At 44.2% G+C, this 16,155-nt stretch overlaps 1 protein-coding gene and 1 long non-coding RNA gene across 2 annotated transcripts in view; one reads left to right on the top strand and one right to left on the bottom strand.

The window, feature by feature from the left end:
* LOC138353133 (uncharacterized) overlaps positions 1 to 16,155 on the top strand; it is a 180,884-nt gene that overhangs the window by 138,375 nt on the left and 26,354 nt on the right. The window contains exon 2 of the long non-coding RNA XR_011223078.1: positions 15,101 to 15,205. This is a non-coding gene — a long non-coding RNA (uncharacterized lncRNA). The remainder of the gene's footprint in view (positions 1 to 15,100; positions 15,206 to 16,155) is intronic.
* Positions 1 to 16,155, bottom strand: part of LOC123770891 (PDF receptor) — a 113,096-nt gene that overhangs the window by 80,467 nt on the left and 16,474 nt on the right. The window lies entirely within an intron of this gene.

The following is a 16,155-nucleotide window of genomic DNA, read 5'->3' as shown; positions in this document are numbered from 1 at the left end:
AAATACATTCAAAAAAACTAATTGCGATTGAAGAATTTGATAAAATACAATAAATCAAATTGAACAATATTTTAATTACACAGATTAAATTGCCTGAAAAAATGCACGATTTACGGATTAACACATCGATATAATTGTTAGCAGTAAAATGTTAGAGAAGGAGTCTCGTTAAAACTAAAAAGTTTCTCCTTATTTTATAGCAGTCTCGGGGATCAAAGGAAACGGAAATCCATCCTTATGGCCGCAGCAATCATAGTGCCACCTGTGTTCTTGGTCCCTAGGGGAGAGAGAGAGAGAGAGAGAGAGAGACAGACAGACAGACAGACAGACAGACAGACAGACAGACAGACAGACAGACAGACAGAGAGGACAGACAGACTGACTGAGAAAATGCATTATATCATCCCGCAACCCGTTCTCGCAAATTCGTAGTCAATATTGACTTATTAACTACGTGCATAGGTGATATACTAAACATAATAGATACCCTTAAAAAGATTCATAGAAAACACCAACCTTACCTAACCTTGTTAGTATCTTAAGATAAGCATCTTATTGCTTCGTAATTACAATTATTACTTAACCTATACCTATTATAGGTTAGGTAATAATTGTAATTACGAAGCTATAAGATGCTTATCTTAAGATACTAACAAGGTTAGGTAAGGTCGGTGTTTTCTATGAATCTTTTTAAGGGTATCTATTATGTTAAGTATGTCACCTATGCACATATTTAATAAGTCAATATTGACTTATTAAATTTGCGAGAACGGGTTGCATCCCAGGGCAGCGTCTGGGCAGCCCTGGAATTAAGGCAGCGTCTGGGATGCTCTCGGATGTAAGTTCGAATCCTCGTCACGGCCCTTGTGGATTTGTTCAAAATGCATTTTAAATTCTTGCTTTGTTTTCCATGACCTTCGGAGTCATTAAGGCGCTTAAGATTGTGAGAAAATAGCAACACAGCGGTAGGCCTACTGGCCCTTCCGAGGCTAATAGACTGCTGTAGGCCTACTTTCGTTGTTCAGATTGTCTATTTCTCTTAACATCTTGCATGCTGTTATTATATTTCTTCTGTTTCTTCTCATCTCTAGTATTGCTAGAAATATTTTCTTTAACGTTCCCCTCATAGCTTAGCTGCTTACGTTCCGTCGTAGCTTAGCTGCCTACGTTCCCTCGTAGCTTAGCTGCCTACGTTCCGTCGTAGCTTAGCTGCCTACGTTCCGTCGTAGCTTAGCTGCCTAGCTTAGCTTAGCTTAGTTTGTTCGAGGTCTTCCTGTAATTTCCTTGGGTCATTCTTTGGTGGTTGGGTGTCTATGTGTGTGTGTATTGCTGTTTGTATCTACTTTTTTGTGCTTGTAGGATCGATCTGTTAGCTCTTGGGCCCCGCCTTTCTAACCGTCGGTTGTATGATGTACTGACTCCCGTCCTATTTTTCTCTGTCATATCTGCAATATATAATTGTCTCTCTGTCTCAGTGTCACACACACACACACACACACACACACACACACACACACATCCAAATTAAAAAAAAAACATCATTAACAACCCTTATAACTTTCCTACGGTACAAACATCGTAAAAAATATTAAAAAAAGTCTTCCCGTCTAAAATATCATGGAGACATTTCCTGGGCGCTTACCTCTCGCTGCAGAAAACACCACTGCCTCCCCCGCCCTTTGAGAACCCTTGTGATGGAATATACATTTTTCCTCAACAGACTGGAGCAGAATATCTCCATATTTCTCCTCGATTTTCCCCCCAGACACGATTGCAAAAAGTTACTATAGATTCGGATAATAGAGAGAGGCCTGGACTAGCAATATCCGTCACGTTAGATGACAACCGAGAGATTTGCTCGATTAGGTGGTGATATCAGACTAGATAGCGGATGAGAGCAGCGGTTAATGGATGAAGGGTGAGGTTGGTGGATGAAAGCTGCGGTTGAAGGAAGAATACTGAGAGTTGAGGGAAGAAAGTTAACGGTTAACGGATGAAGATTAACGGTTGACGGAAGAATAACGGTTGGGCGAAGAGAGAGACTCGGGATTGGCATTACCATAAATTCAAATTTAAAATTTTAAATCGAGGTCAGATATATTGCTCAGGAAACATGGAATATGCTAATATTTAGAGAGAGAGAGAGAGAGAGAGAGAGAGAGAGAGAGAGAGAGAGAGAGAGAGAGAGAGAGAGAGAGAGAGAGAGACACAATCTGGCAGACAAACAAGCAAACAGAAAAAGAACTAGAGAACGGAAGAGAGAAACACAGAAATGAAAATAAATTGATATATTTTTCTCTAGTCGGAGTGGGGGAAAATACAGAAAAATCATTCGAGGGGATTTTGTATGTCCCTACCAATACAAATGTGTTTTTTTTCCTGCATCTCCCCTTTTCCTCCTCCGTTGTCTAACATTTTCATAAGTTGAGGAATACAATAAATGGTTAACTCTTGTGACTCGGAGCTCAGATTCCGGGCAGGAACCAGGAGTACAGGAGGCGTTTGACCTTTGGACCACAACACCGAGGCGCAAGCAGTTTCACCGACTTATGCTGTCGCTGAAGCAGAGGTGTGAACAAGGTCTATCGATGAAGCAGAGGCCCTTAAGAATCGAACCCGGGCCCTTATGATTACGACCCTCCGAGCGCTGTACACTCAGCTGCGAGTGTGTGTGTGTGTGGTGTGTGTGTGTGTGTGTGTGTGTGTGTGTGGGTGGGTGTGTGTGTGTGTGTGTGTGTGTGTGTGTGTGTGTGTGTGTGTGTGTGTGTGTGTGTGTGAAGCCAAACAATAAACCTCAGCATCACTAACTTAACCAATCACAATTGAGCTTTAACGAGCATAATCTCGTAGGAAAATAAAACTATATGCTATATTTTGTGACTTTACCCATAACACTGTATGGAATCAAAGTGAAATTATTCCAGTTTTTTGAGGTAAACAAAATACACGACCACTTCTGATTAAACGAAAACGTGTAGTGTCACTCGTTAAAAATCTTGGAAAAGATGTAAAAATGAAATAAAAGTTAATCATTGTCCAAAACTATAGCTTTTCACCACTAATGGACGACTAAATGATAACAAAGATTGTCTTAAACAAATTAAAAAAAAATTACGCTCATGCCCCCTTAAAAAGTGACACTTTGAGAGTGAGAGAAACTATTGGTACTCGCAATTTCTGAAGGAAAAAACAAGTTTTCAAGTGACAACATAATTCTCTTAATTACTTAATGAATTCATGACCTCATCCTTATCCTTGTCTTCCTTATCCTCCTCCTCCTTCTCCTCTTATCTCAAGCAACAACAAGTGACCCTGGAGCTGTTTGTGATGTCCTCAGAGCATCTTAAGTGTGCTTCCAAGTGTGGATGGTTATCATTACGTGTTGATGCTGCGTCAATCTCAGGATATGGTCCTGATGCTGCATCTGGCAGTGGTCTTGATGCTGCATCTGGCAGTGGTCCTGATGCTGCATCTGGCAGTGGTCTTGATGCTGCATCTGGTAGTGGTCCTGATGCTGCATCTGGCAGTGGTCCTGATGCTGCATCTGGCAGTGATCCTGATGCTGCATCTGGCAGTGATCCTGATGCTGCATCTGGCAGTGATCCTGATGCTGCATCTGGCAGTGGTCCTGATGCTGCATCTGGCAATGTTCCTAATGCTGCATCTGGCAGTGGTCCTAATGCTGCATCTGGCAGTGGTCCTAATGCTGCATCTGGCAGTGGTCCTAATGCTGCATCTGGCAGTGGTCTTGATGCTGCATCTGGCAGTGGTCTTGATGCTGCATCTGGCAGTGGTCCTAATGCTGCATCTGGCAGTGGTCCTGATGCTGCATCTGGCAGTGGTCCTCATGCTGCATCTGGCAGTGGTCCTCATGCTGCATCTGGCAGTGGTCCTCATGCTGCATCTGGCAGTGGTCCTGATGCTGCATCTGGCAGTGGTCCTGATGCTGCATCTGGCAGTGGTCCTGATGCTGCATCTGGCAGTGGTCCTGATGCTGCATCTGGCAGTGGTCCTGATGCTGCATCTGGCAGTGGTCCTCATGCTGCATCTGGCAGTGGTCCTAATGTTGCATCTGGCAGTGGTCCTAATGCTGCATCTGGCAGTGGTCCTGATGCTGCATCTGGCAGTGGTCCTGATGCTGCATCTGGCAGTGGTCCTGATGCTGCATCTGGCAGTGGTCCTGATGCTGCATCTGGCAGTGGTCCTGATGCTGCATCTGGCAGTGGTCCTGATGCTGCATCTGGCAGTGGTCCTGATGCTGCATCTGGCAGTGGTCCTCATGCTGCATCTGGCAGTGGTCTTGATGCTGCGTTATCTCTGTTCACACCAGACATCGAGGACACGTGAACTGGAGATCTAAGGTGATGAGTTTCCCGTGTGTGGGAGTGATGATTCTCTCACGTGGGGATCCCGAACGATGAGTTAGTGTCAGTTGCGATGATTTACTTCAGTCTGGCTTTGTGACTTAGATCATCCATGATCATACTCATGCCATCAGCCCTGTTTACTCAAAGGGTTTCTATATCCTAGAATCATTCCTGGCTCTCAACCCCATTTTATAGGTCAACTTAGGTCATTTTACCAATCAACTCATCCCATTTGATCACTCGACTCACCCCATTCATAGTTCGAGGCAACATAACAATGAGACACAGCAAACTTCTTGAATTTGAGGCTTCAGGTGGTCAACCCATGCTTATGAGCACATGACTCTATCGACCAGCTTCCCTACTGCTGGACTGAAGAGTCCTGGCTCCAGTATCATCCCATTTCCGCTACACATAGCTGCAGGCATGGCTGGCAGGGGGCGGCCAGTCTTGTCTTCCGGCTATACCCTTTCCCCTCCCACACCCTGGGAGCATCATATTATTAACAGCTGACATTCCCTGCCTGCGCCAGAGGTAATATTTATTTTGAAGCTTTCAAAACGAGCTTTTACAAGGACACGTGAGTGACCAGCTTCGCGGAGGCTGCCAGGTTCTGTGGCAGGCGGAGACAGAGTACGGGGTTGTGTTCTTACATGGAAGGTTGCCAGGCTTGTGTGGTAGTCATGTAGAATGCGAAGTTTTGTAACCTACCTTATATCTTACTCCTTAGACTTATATCCCTTGTACCTTAGCTCTCGTCTTGCCTTCCAACCACACATTTTCATTAAAAAATTCACATTTTTTGTATTTTTGTGCTTATTCCCGTGTCAATATTCCTTCTTCAACACACTCAATTTAATTACCTAGTCTTAATGATAATAACATTATTAGTACTAGTAGTAATTACACTATTAATAACATAATTAGTGCGCAATAATCACCTCATTTAACAAATATTAGCTGGGTGGTGTTAACATGGAATAATATACTAACTAGTTGCTGAAATTAGGATCTTTAAAACCTCGTTTGCTTAGTTATTCGTATGAAGGGGGCACCCCCTACCCTCCCCTCCCCCCCCCCCCCACACACACAATTAGGTGAGTACATACACACTCCTGCACGACAAACCACTAATGGCCTCGTGTAGTTATTATTGTATGATTAAGACCTCTGTTTCCGTCGTTAGCATGGTTTATTGATTTATAAATTTGTTTTATAATATGTTTATTCCATAGAATCGCTGTGTAATTCTTATGGTCTATGGGATTACCCTTATTTAACAACCCTATTTTATTTCCCTGTTTAACAACTGGTTGTGTTACATTACCGGGTATAACTTATAAGTTATAACTTATAATTTATAACTAACTTATAACTAAGTTTTATGGATGAATGTTGCCCAATATTCTCTCTCTCTCTCTCTCTCTCTCTCTCTCTCTCTCTCTCTCTCTCTCTCTCTCTCTTTCTCTTTCTCTCTCTCTCTCTCTCTCTCTCTCTCTCTTTCTCTTTCTCTCTCTCTCTCTCTCTCTCTCTCTCTCTCTCTCTCTCTCTCTCTCTCTCTCTCTCTCTCTCTCTTATCAAAGATTTACGAGTCCAGTTACGAAACCTGTACATCTCTCCACTGCCATGGCAGGTTACTCTGAATTTACTAAACAGTCTACGAGCTTCGAAACCCCTGCGAAGTCGCTCTCAACCAATGTTATTATTCTTATATATCGTAGATCATATATATATATTTCTTTATGGAAGATGTATATGTTTCGTAAGTCAACATGTAAATAGGATTCCACTGTACCACAAATTATGAAATTACTTAAGGAACTCGTTATGGGTCTGACCAAACACCAAGCTAATTACAATGTTGGAAATCTAATTAACAACTGCATTAAACAATCAACAAACTGGATAACAAATTATAGGACTAACGAAGTAGACATGGCGAAAATTTTCTAATAATTTGCAATTTTGACCCTAATTTAGCGAGAAAGAGAATGAGAATAAATTCCTATACCAATTCTCACGAACATGAGGAATATAATATAATTAGGAATATAAGCCTCATTCCCCCCCCCCCCCCCCCCCCACACAGCACAACCGCTTGGGCTGGACGGTAGAGCGACGGTCTCGCATCATGCAGGTCGGCGTTCAATCCCTGACCGTCCAAGTGGTTGGGCACCATTCTTTGCCCCCGTCACATCCCAAAACTTTATCCTGACCCCTTCCCAGTGCTATATAGTCGTAATGGTTTAGCGCTTTCCCCCCTGACAGTTACCTTCCTCCCCCGTCCCACCACCAATTACACTGCTGTAAAATGAGGAATATACCCCATTTCTCTCTGACTCTCTCACACTGCGGTAAGTTGAGAGATAGAAACCAACATGGCAGGGAAAAAAATAACCCTTTCTCAGCTCTATATGTCTGGGAAATTCTTAGTATTACACACCATCTCCAAGTGACCTTGGAGGGGAAAATGTTGAGTTAAAGTTTCCCTAGGTTAAGTTTCCCCATCTCATTTATGAGAGAATGGTTCATTAAATACCCCAATATTCCCAAACCAGGGAAAATCAGGCTCTCAGACTACCAGGGGTAAATGGTAGTTACAGTTGATTGATTGACAGTTGAGAGGCGGGTCGAAAGAGCAGAACTCAGCCCTCGCAAGCACAACTAGGTGAATACACATAGGGGGGGCCTGGTAGCCTGGTGGATAGCGCGCAGGACTCGTAATTCTGTGACCCCGGTTCGATTCCCGCACCAGGCAGAAACAAATGGGAAAAGTTTCTTTCACCCTGATGCCCCCTGTTACCTAGCAGTAAATAGGTACCTGGGAGTTAGACAGGTGTTACGGAGCTGCTTCCTAGGTGTGTGTGTGTGTGTGTGTGTGGAAAAAATAGTAGTTACAGTTGATTGGCAGTTGAGAGGCCGGTCGAAAGAGCAGAACTCAGCCCCCACAAGCACAACTAGGTGAATACAACACACACACACACACACACACACACACACACACACACACACACACACACACACACACACACACACACACAAACACTCAAACACACTCAAACACACACACAGACTTCCGTACAAGGTGTAAAGACCTTGGGCAGAACACTCCGTCCTCTCTAACAATAGGTGTGTTGGACAAAGGCACAGCGTTGCCAGAAGGGGCTGTGTGGCTGCCACTTGGGGCCGAGTTCAGGCAATCTGGCGAGTGCGCTCTTGGCTCCTCGCGCTGAAATGCGTAAGATTACTCTCTGGCAACTTTCTCAGAGTGAATTTTTCCCCCTCCCCTTGCTAGTGTGGTCGAGGGCAACGAGTGAAAAATGCGTACTACCCGTGCGTGAGTGTATGTGTGTGTTCGTACTATGATATATATATATATATATATATATATATATATATATATATATATATATATATATATATATATATATATATATATATATATATATATATATATGTAACTCATTATACTGTGCAAACGTCTTTTCTCTTGTTCTCTCTCCCTGCGTCCTTTATTCCCTTTTCCTCCAGTTCCTATTCCCTCATTCTTAAGGCCTAGTTCTCGTCGCTCTCCACTGCATGTGGACCATTAGCTAACCGAGATGGTTACTATGATCTAGATTAACTAGGTGACTACAGTAGAACTTCGTTCGATCAAGGTTATGGAGCTGGCATTGATAAATGGCTGGTAATGAAATGGGGAGTAAAAAGAGAGAGAGAGAGAGAGAGAGAGAGAGAGAGAGAGAGAGAGAGAGAGAGAGAGAGAGAGAGAGAGAGAGAAAGAGAGACAGAGGAAGAGAGCTCATTTCCGGGTTTGGGCACCCTCAAAAAATTATTGAAAACCCTGAAAGAAGGACAAAAACACAATTGCAGGTCTGGAGATTGAGCTTCCCATCTGCCCCAAACATTGGTATTATTACCGAGAGCTGGAAGCAGAAAAACAAATACAAAACAAAAGAACCTCGAACAAAAAACTCAATGAAAACTTCAGCTGCCTTCAGAAGTATCAATGACTTTCTAACTAACAACAACAGGCACAAACCAACAAACCAGTAACAAAAGCAGGAACAAGAACAGGATCGAACAAGAACAGGAACAACCAGGAACAAGAACAGGAACAACCAGGAACAAGAACAGCAACAAAAGAACAAGAGTCAAAAGGTGAAAGGAGGAGGAGTCTTGTAAACGATGAGTCACAATAACGATGAGTCAATAATGAATCACTTGGCTGAAGATACAATGACCAGACCACACACCAGAAAATGAGGAGACGACGACGTTTCGGTCCGTCCTGGACCATCAACAAGTCGTATATATGTGTGTGTGTATATGTGTATATATGTGTGTGTGTGTGTAAGCTAATCTCGTAAATTATCAACACTGGTGAGAGAAAACACTTCTTCAGTGTAAAGTCAGTAGCCAAGCACCACTAACTCACAGGAAAAATATGATACACAAAACAGATACTTCAAGAAACGAAGAGGTTAGATTCGCTGCATTAGACGACCAACAGCTTGTAAGCTTAGCCCACAGACACTGAAGATTTACCTAAGAGATTCGTTCCAATCTCTTAGATAAATATAATCAGGTAAGTTCTCACTCTTCTTGACCAAGATCAGTGGCTTAATTAGTTAAGAATTACAACCTTCACGGTTGCCTGCTTCATCGTCGAGTGCAGCATGATGCAAAATTTTGATTAATGTATAATCTTGTTTTGAATAGTTGTTTTTTCCATGTATGTATTCAATAATCTGTTATATTTAATTATATATATTCTATTTTTGCAAAGGTTGCCAACATGCTTTGGATGTGCGCCCCATTATTGTGGGTGTTTGTAGTGTCGTCTTGTTTTCTCTCTGGTTGCATGTGTATTTGTTTGTTGGTTTGTGTGGTATGCGTGTTAGTCCTTCAGTGTGTGTCTGTCTGGGTGCTCTGTGCGATGTGTATTTGCGTGTGTTTGAGTGTGTCTTTCTGTGTGTTTGTGTTCTGTGCAGTCTGCATTTATGTGTGTGTGTGTTTGTGTGTGGTTCGTGTGTCTGTGTGTGGTTCGTGTGTTTGTGTGTGGTTCGTGTGTCTGTGAGTGGTTCGTGTGTCTGTGAGTGGTTCGTGTGTCTGTGAGTGGTTCGTGTGTCTGTGAGTGGTTCGTGTGTCTGTGAGTGGTTCGTATGTCTGTGTGTGGTTCGTGTGTCTGTGTGTGGTTCGTGTGTTTGTGTGTGGTTCGTGTGTCTGTGAGTGGTTCGTGTGTCTGTGAGTGGTTCGTGTGTCTGTGAGTGGTTCGTGTGTCTGTGAGTGGTTCGTGTGTCTGTGAGTGGTTCGTATGTCTGTGTGTGGTTCGTGTGTCTGTGTGTGGTTCGTGTGTTTGTGTGTGGTTCGTGTGTCTGTGAGTGGTTCGTGTGTCTGTGAGTGGTTCGTGTGTCTGTGAGTGGTTCGTGTGTCTGTGAGTGGTTCGTGTGTCTGTGTGTGGTTCGTGTGTCTGTGTGTGGTTCGTGTGTCTGTGAGTGGTTCGTATGTCTGTGTGTGGTTCGTGCGTCTGTGTGTGGTTCGTGTGTTTGTGTGTGGTTCGTGTGTCTGTGAGTGGTTCGTGTGTCTGTGAGTGGTTCGTGTGTCTGTGAGTGGTTCGTGTGTCTGTGAGTGGTTCGTGTGTCTGTGTGTGGTTCGTGTGTCTGTGTGTGGTTCGTGTGTCTGTGTGTGGTTCGTGTGTCTGTGTGTGGTTCGTGTGTTTGTGTGTGGTTCGTGTGTCTGTGTGTGGTTCATGTGTCTGTGTGTGGTTCGTGTGTTTGTGTGTGGTTCGTGTGTCTGTGTGTGGTTCATGTGTCTGTGTGTGGTTCGTGTGTTTGTGTGTGGTTCGTGATTCTGTGTGTGGTTCGTGATTCTGTGTGTGGTTCGTGATTCTGTGTGTGGTTCGTGTGTCTGTGTGTGGTTCGTGTGTTTCGTGTGGTGCATATAAAAATCAGCCCACTCAATACCGGCCTCGAGCCAAACACGAGAGAAGAAAAATGTGATTTTAAACACATCGGTTTTAGGAGGAGGCGTTTGTTTTTTTCCCTTAAACCGAAAACACTTCAAGATCATGCGCACCTTGTTCTCAACCTGCGTGGACGGCCCTCGTCAAGATTTGAGGAGCTGTTCGCATGTTGCAAACGACGATGAACGCAATTTGCGGTCAATACTGCTCCTTTCAGCGTGAGCTTGTGGTGACGGTAAAGCAGTAAAATAGGTACCTGGGTGTTAGTCAGCTGTCACGGGCTGCTTCCTGGGGGTGGAAGCCTGGTCGAGGACCGGGCCGCGGGGACACTAAAGCCCCGAAATCATCTCAAGATAACCTCAAGATATCTCAAGATAACGGGTGGGATGGGTCGATAGATGAAGGTGATGCTGATAGCTGGGATAGTGAAGGGGTGTGAAGTTGAAGACTGGGAAGATAGTGATGGTGGTTCTGAGGAGCTGGTAATGGGTTGGGAGTAGATGGTACTGGGTGTTGTGGTGTGGATGACGTGTGAGCAGTAGCGATGATCTTAGAGGTCGATTAAGATGATTAATGATTATACGAGGGCTGAAGGAAGTGATGGTTGGGATAATGGAGATGATGGGTTATTTTGCCGATGATGGAAAGGGCCATGTAAGCGATAAATGGTGATGAAGGTGAGTTACAAAGAAGGATTTAACAATAAACACAAAAATATTGCTCTTTTTTCCCCCCGGACCAAAGCTTCTATAAATCCTACTCGTTAGGCTGGCTCGCCCCAGTCACATGTTCCAGCAAGAATTTTTGGCTGGAAATACACCCAGTCAGCTGTTTATTTCCCCTCTACAGCGGACGGAAGCTGCGTGCGTATCTCTGCCGCATGGTCGCTGAGAACCGCTACGCGATTTCCTCCTGAAGCAGGGAGTCTGCAGACCTTCCCCGACCGCGTTCACGTCGAGGAAAAGGATTCATTCCCGTTACGAGTGTAGAGGCTCCTGGATAACCTTGACATTAGTTGGAGAAAAATTGTGGGATGGCCTAAATGTGAATTAATAAAAGATATTTCAAGAAGAAATATGACGGGAAAAAACTGTAAGTTATTACTTTGATAATGTGTGAGTGACAGACAAATAAATAAACTGTCAAACACGCAGATGTACACACAGACAGGCATAGAGACACGTAGACAGAGAGTCGGACAGACAGATAAACAGACAGATAAACAGACAGATGAACAGAGACAAAGAAGATGGGAAAGGTAAGACAGCACCATCACTAGGAGACTGTTAAAGATGTAGGTTAAACCCTAATTACATTGAGTGTCTTATGGCCTGTGTGTGTGTGTGTGTGTGTGTGTGTGTGTGTGTGTGTGTGTGTGTGTGTGTGTGTGTGTGTGTGTGTGTGTGTGTGTGTTCTCGTGTCACTCTGCGTGCATATGTACTTCAAAACATTTAGATTCCTCTAAATGTTTTTGTTTTACACAAACCCCATTCTCGAGCATTTCTTGCTCATAAAATATTTAATCACACCTCGTACCATCATTCCCCAAGATTCAACAGCAACCACAAACCACACCACCTATCCCTTCAACTATAGCCATATGTCCATCTAGCAAATGTTAGATGATTCAAGTGCATATTCCCAGAACTTCCTCACGGTCTGATCAATAATCACAATATTCTGTGAGTATTTAGAGTATATTTTGTGAATATATTCTGTGAATATTCGAAAGTGCATTGCGCTCACGCAGAGAATAAATGATATCGGAAAGCCATCGGAGAGATAAACGAGAAGAGAGAGAAAGGTGGTTTAAAAGGCTGTGAGGAGTGAATGAGCCGGATGTGTAGAAGTCAGGACCTGGTATCAATGCCATTTTGAGGGCTGCATCCACCTGCTTGCTTCTCACGGCTCTCAACACCTCTAAAACGAATCGCTGTGCATCGCTTTTACATTCGTCAGATGCAGTCCATTGTCGTGGCAGTTCTTTTCCGCTCCCCTCTGTGACTTTCTCAGTCTCGTCGTATCTTTCCCAGATCCTCTACAGCCGGAGGCAATTGTCTCTTTCTCCACACGTCCTCGACGGCTTCTTCCCACGCCTCTCCTTCCCTTCCAAGGTACTACACACTGCGTCATACAAGCCTTACATCCTCCCACATTCTAGCATCCTCCCACGCAAGCACGTGAGTCCATTAACCCAACTTGCTTCTCATGCAAATGCCTAGATAGTCCTGCCTTCCCTTGTTTTTACCTTGACATTTGTCTTGTGTTTTGGGCTCGTAGCGTTGGTTAATGTCCCAGGAGCGTTGGTTAATGGTGTCCCAGGAGCGTTGGTTAATGATGTCCCAGGAGCGTTGGTTAATGATGTTCCAGGAGCGTTGGTTAATGTTCCAGGAGCGTTTTTTAATGGTGTCCCAGGAGCGTTGGTTAATGGTGTCACAGGAGCGTTGGTTAATGGTGTCCCAGGAGCGTTGGTTAATGATGTTCCAGGAGCGTTGGTTAATGTTCCAGGAGCGTTGGTTAATGTTCCAGGAGCGTTGGTTAATGATGTTCCAGGAGCGTTGGTTAATGTTCCAGGAGCGTTGGTTAATGTTCCAGGAGCGTTGGTTAATGTTCCAGGAGCGTTGGTTAATGATGTTCCAGGAGCGTTGGTTAATGTTCCAGGAGCGTTGGTTAATGATGTTCCAGGAGCGTTGGTTAATGATGTTCCAGGAGCGTTGGTTAATGATGTTCCAGGAGCGTTGGTTAATGATCCAGGAGCGTTGGTTAATGATGTTCCAGGAGCGTTGGTTAATGATGTTCCAGGAGCGTTGGTTAATGATGTTCCAGGAGCGTTGGTTAATGATGTTCCAGGAGCGTTGGTTAATGTTCCAGGAGCGTTGGTTAATGTTCCAGGAGCGTTGGTTAATGTCCCAGGAGCGTTGGTTAATGTTCCAGGAGCGTTGGTTAATGTTCCAGGAGCGTTGGTTAATGTTCCAGGAGCGTTGGTTAATGATGTTCCAGGAGCGTTGGTTAATGATGTTCCAGGAGCGTTGGTTAATGTCCCAGGAGCGTTGGTTAATGATGTTCCAGGAGCGTTGGTTAATGATGTTCCAGGAGCGTTGGTTAATGATGTTCCAGGAGCGTTGGTTAATGATGTTCCAGGAGCGTTGGTTAATGATGTTCCAGGAGCGTTGGTTAATGTTCCAGGAGCGTTGGTTAATGTTCCAGGAGCGTTGGTTAATGTTCCAGGAGCGTTGGTTAATGATGTTCCAGGAGCGTTGGTTAATGTCCCAGGAGCGTTGGTTAATGTCCCAGGAGCGTTGGTTAATGTCCCAGGAGCGTTGGTTAATGTCCCAGGAGCGTTGGTTAATGTCCCAGGAGCGTTGGTTAATGTCCCAGGAGCGTTGGTTAATGATGTTCCAGGAGCGTTGGTTAATGATGTTCCAGGAGCGTTGGTTAATGATGTTCCAGGAGCGTTGGTTAATGTCCCAGGAGCGTTGGTTAATGATATCCCAAGAGCGTTGTTCTGCATTGCTTTTCGTTTCCTCGACTGCGGTCATTAAGCGTTTTTCGTTCATCATCTTGCGTGTTGTGGTACAATTTACCATCGAATTTCATCATGCCAGCGACAGAATGCTACTGGCGTTAACCATTACTCGTTATCTGATGCCGTTGGCAATTGCTCGTTTGCTGGTGACATTAATTACCTCTCGCATTAATGGATTTGGTGTTTTCTCCTTAGCAGAGGATAATGTCCTATCAGTCATTGCCTCTCGTTGGTAGCATTTTTGACCATTGTTTTTCTGTATCTTTAACCCTCTCCCGTCTGCGTTGGTCTTCGACCAATTGCTCTAGAAGGCGGCCACAACAGGGGGGTCGATCAGCATGCAGGTGACAGGTCAAAGAACTCTAGGGAGAGTCGGGACTTACTCGAGGTTCTAAGTGATAGAGGTTCGTAGCCGTCTGCCTGCAGTGCGTTTGATCCGAGATTGGTTTTACCTGAAGACTGTCACGGCGACCCGCCTTTTCATCTCCTGGTGCTGCTTAGTCTTGTTCTACACATGCGAGCACCGCCAGGGCTCGGTGGTGCTCGGAGGTGAGGGCTGGAGGCCTGGTGGTGCTCGGAGGTGAGGGCTGGAGGTCTGGTGGTGCTCGGAGGTGAGGCTGAAGGCCTGGCGGTGCTCGGAGGTGATGGCTCGGGGCAAGGAGCTACTTCGCTATATTACACAGGCGTCTCTTCACATAAAAGAAGTCTCGGTGACGCACGTTCACTCATTTTTCGCTGTTACTGCTGTTGCTTCTCTGCCTCTTTTGTTCCTAGTGCTGCTGCTGCTGCTGTTGTAGCTGCTGTGCTTTTTTTGCTGCTCGTCATGTTACTGAAGTTGCTGCTGCTGCTGCTCATTTGCCTTTTCTCTGCTGCATATGGCTACTATTTGTTTTGTCTTTACTGGTGCGCACTTACACTGATGCTGCAGTGACTGCTGTTCCACTTTCTGCTGCTGTGTGATGCTCTTGCTGCTGCTGAGGATGATACTGATAATGGATACTGATAATGGTGATGATACTGATGTTGATAATCCTCTCTCGTCCACTACATTAAAGACAAATTTATTTCTCGTAGATTACCCAATAAATTCATTCCATGAATCAAGATTATTAAGTTTTCTTGATAAACAGTAAATAATTTGAGAATTTATATGCATTATTCTTCTTGTTTTGTAAATGGTAATAAATACAGCTCTTTTTAATAGATTTTATGTAACTGATGTTTGTTTGTTTATGCCTGCAGGTTATGAACGCCTTGAAAGCAGGACTCACACTAATATATCGAAGAAGAGAGCTTACAGATGAATGGAACAAAGCCAAGAGGACTTCCTTCGAATTTAAACTGGAGGTATACTTGGGGCTTTTAACAAAAATCTATGGGTTTTGTTGACTTCTTCTATACACTGTTTTACTGGTTTGATAATTTTTATACTAATTTGTTCCTCTTTTTAGTTTCAAGTTGATTTCACAGTGATTTGTTTGTTGCCCGCTATCTCTCTCCATTCTCTCCGCTCTCGCTCTCTCCTCTCTCAATCTCTCTCCTCTCACTCTTCCCTCCTCTCACTCTCCTGGTGCTGGTGAGCCACAGGCCGGATTTAGAAAGGCGAGGATTAACAATGCATCAGGTAGTTGGCAGGAGTTACTCACATACTGGATTTTCTATAAACCATGCCACCATTTAATTGATTCGAGTTAAGTATGATAGATTTTGTTTTAAACTGTGTGGATATGACATAATGCTTTATACTATTCAAATCTAAAGTAATTCCGAGGCAGTTATTATAATATTTCAAGTTGAGGAGATCCAATTAACACTGTCTAATGGCACTCGTTTCACTTCAGCCAACCCCGGCTCAACAATGTTAGGCACAGACCCAACAGCAATCATGGTGTAAAGTTGGGTGAGGTTAGCCCAAGCGTCTGGCCTTAAACCTCGAAAAGATAGATATTTTAATTACAAAAAAATGTAGCTTGTCGGTGTATTTTTAGGTGGGGGTGTAAGGCATGTATAAAGCTGATATGTACTCATCTAGTTGTGCTTGCGGGGGTTGAGCTTTGGCTCTTTGGTCCAAATGTGTGAGTGTGTGTAAGTGCTTTGGTGAACAAGTGGCTATGCGAGTTTGTATGCAAGTGATTAAGTGCGTAAATAGTTATGAGAGTGTGTGCATAAGTGGATACATAAGTGTACGGATTAGTAGTTACGCAAGTGCGTAAGTAGTCGTGTGAGTGCGTGCGTAAATAGCGGTCTGAGTGCGTGCGTAAGAGCGGTATGAGTGCGTGCGTAAGGAGCTCCTAGAG

This window comes from Procambarus clarkii, chromosome 56 (genome assembly GCF_040958095.1).
Source record: "Procambarus clarkii isolate CNS0578487 chromosome 56, FALCON_Pclarkii_2.0, whole genome shotgun sequence".
In the NCBI taxonomy this organism is placed as follows: domain Eukaryota; kingdom Metazoa; phylum Arthropoda; class Malacostraca; order Decapoda; family Cambaridae; genus Procambarus; species Procambarus clarkii.
The sequence above is the reverse complement of the archived record's forward strand: the minus strand, read 5'-3'. Positions and strand labels throughout refer to the sequence as shown.